Source organism: Triticum dicoccoides, chromosome 1A, assembly GCF_002162155.2.
Source record: "Triticum dicoccoides isolate Atlit2015 ecotype Zavitan chromosome 1A, WEW_v2.0, whole genome shotgun sequence".
Classification (NCBI taxonomy): Eukaryota; Viridiplantae; Streptophyta; class Magnoliopsida; order Poales; family Poaceae; genus Triticum; species Triticum dicoccoides.
Genome location: NC_041380.1, coordinates 475,997,840 through 476,001,091, shown reverse-complemented (window position 1 = coordinate 476,001,091; position 3,252 = coordinate 475,997,840).

Sequence of the window (3,252 nt, the reverse complement as noted above, 5' to 3'; positions counted from 1 at the left end):
AGCATTTGGTTTTATACAGACTTTTGGAGAAGCCTGTATTCACAAGAAAGTGAGTGGGAGCTCTGTAGCATTTCTGATATTATATGTGGATGACATATTACTGATTGGAAATGATATAGAATTTCTGGATAGCATAAAGGGATACTTGAATAAGAGTTTTTCAATGAAAGACCTCGGTGAAGCTGCTTACATATTAGGCATAAAGATCTATAGAGATAGATCAAGACGTTTAATTGGACTTTCACAAAGCACATACCTTGACAAGATTTTGAAGAAGTTCAAAATGGATCAAGCAAAGAAAGGGTTCTTGCCTGTGTTACAAGGTGTGAAGTTGAGTCAGACTCAATGCCCAACCACTGCAGAAGATAGAGAGAAAATGAAAGATGTTCCCTATGCTTCAGCCATAGGCTCTATCATGTATGCAATGCTGTGTACCAGACCTGATGTGTGCCTTGCTATAAGTCTAGCAGGGAGGTACCAAAGTAATCCAGGAGTGGATCACTGGACAGCGGTCAAGAACATCCTGAAGTACCTAAAAAGGACTAAGGATATGTTTCTCGTATATGGAGGTGACAAAGAGCTCGTCGTAAATAGCTACGTTGATGCAAGCTTTGACACTGATCCGGACGATTCTAAATCGCAAACCGGATACGTGTTTACATTAAACGGTGGAGCTGTCAGTTGGTGCAGTTCTAAACTGAGCGTCGTGGCGGGATCTACGTGTGAAGCGGAATACATAGCTGCTTCGGAAGCAGCGAATGAAGGAGTCTGTATGAAGGAGTTCATATCCGATCTAGGTGTCATACCTAGTGCATCGGGTCCAATGAAAATCTTTTGTGACAATACTGGTGCAATTGCCTTGGCGAAGGAATCCAGATTTCACAAGAGAACCAAGCACATCAAGAGACGCTTCAATTCCATCTGGGATCTAGTCCAGGTGGGAGACATAGAGATTTGCAAGATACATACGGATCTGAATGTTTCAGACCCGTTGACTAAGCCTCTTCCACGAGCAAAATATGATCAACACCAAGGCTCCATGGGTGTTAGAATCATTACTGTGTAATCTAGATTATTGACTCTAGTGCAAGTGGGAGTCTGAAGGAAATATGCTATAGAGGCAATAATAAAGTTATTATTTATTTCCTTATATCATGATAAAAGTTTATTATTCATGCTAGAATTGTATTAACCGGAAACATAATACATGTGTGAATACATAGACAAACAGAGTGTCACTAGTATGCCTCTACTTGACTAGCTCGTTAATCAAAGATGGTTATGTTTCCTAACCATGGACAAAGAGTTGTTATTTGATTAACGGGATCACATCATTAGTTGAATGATCTGATTGACATGACCCATTCCATTAGCTTAGCACCCGATCATTTAGTATGTTGCTATTGCTTTCTTCATGACTTATACATGTTTCTATGACTATGAGATTATGCAACTCCCGTTTGCCAGAGGAACACTTTGTGTGCTACCAAACATCACAACGTAGCTGGGTGATTATAAAGGAGCTCTACAGGTGTCTCCAAAGGTACATGTTGGGTTGGCGTATTTCGAGATTAGGATTTGTCACTCCGATTGTCGGAGAGGTATCTCTGGGCCCTCTCGGTAATGCACATCACTTAAGCCTTGCAAGCATTGCAACTAATGAGTTAGTTGCGGGATGATGTATTACAGAACGAGTAAAGAGACTTGCCGGTAACGAGATTGAACTAGGTATAGGATACCGACGATCGAATCTCGGGCAAGTAACATACCGATGACAAAGGGAACAACGTATGTTGTTATGCGGTCTGACCGATAAAAGATCTTCGTAGAATATGTAGGAGTCAATATGAGCATCCAGGTTCCGCTATTGGTTATTGACCGGAGACGTGTCTCGGTCATGTCTACATTGTTCTCGAACCCGTAGGGTCCGCACGCTTAAGGTTACGATGACAGTTATATTATGAGTTTATGCATTTTGATGTACCGAAGGTTGTTCGGAGTCCCGGATGTGATCACGGACATGACAAGGAGTCTCAAAATGGCCGAGACATAAAGATTGATATATTGGACGGCTATATTCGGACAACGGAAGTGTTCCGGGTGATTTCGGAGAAAACCGGAGAGCCGGAGGGTTACCGGAACCCCCCCGGGAGAAGTAATGGGCCATATGGGCCTTAGTGGAGAGAGAGAGAGGGGCAGCCAAAGGTTGGCCGCGCGCCTCCTCCCCCTGGTCCGAATTGGACTAGGAGAGGGGGGGGTGGCGCCCCCCTTTCCTTCTCCCTCCCCACTTCTTTCCCCCTCCTAGTAGGAGTCCTACTCCTACTAGGAGGAGGACTCCTCCTTGGCGCGCCATAGGGGCCGGCCGGCCTCCTCCCCTTGCTCCTTTATATACGGGGGCAGGGGCACCCCTAGACACACAAGTTGATCCACATGATCATATTCTTAGCCGTGTGTGGTGCCCCCTTCCACCATAGTCCTCGATAATATTGTAGCGGTGCTTAGGCGAAGCCCTGCGACAGTAGTACATCAAGATCGTCACCACGCCGTCGTGCTGACGGAACTCTTCCCCGACACTTTGCTGGATCGGAGTCCGGGGATCGTCATCGAGCTGAACGTGTGCTAGAACTCGGAGGTGCCGTAGTTTCGATGCTTGATCGGTCGGGTCGTGACGTACGACTACATCAACCAAGTTAAGCTTTCGTTGTCGATCTACAAGGGTAGGTAGATCACACAGTCCCCTCTCGTTGCTATGAATCACCATGATCTTGCGTGTGCGTAGGAAATTTTTTGAAATTACTACGTTCCCCAACAGCTAATGCTCGGATTTGGTTGTTTTAGCTGAATGAATCCCTGGACCATGCAAGCTTCACACGGCTGGTAATCACACTATGGTCTATATGGTATGCAAGGAGAAAGGCTATATATGAATCAATATTTCAAAGCCCGCAACAGACCACATCTTTTGTGAATAGATACATTGATGAGCTGGGCAGTTGAATGCCAGGAAGGAGCATCCGATAACACAAACAACATCATCTGCCCAGCAGAAGAGGTGGTTGCCACCTCCGAATGGCAACGCCAAGTTTAATGTGGACAGAGCGGTGGCCAGGTCTCGGTGTGGAGGGGCTGCTGCAGCGATATGCCGGGATCAGGACGGCCTATACTTGGGTTCGTCGGCGGTCATTTTTCAAGGAGTCACTGATCCAGCGATGCTCGAGGCTTATGCGTGCAGGGAAGCTTTGGCATTAGCAG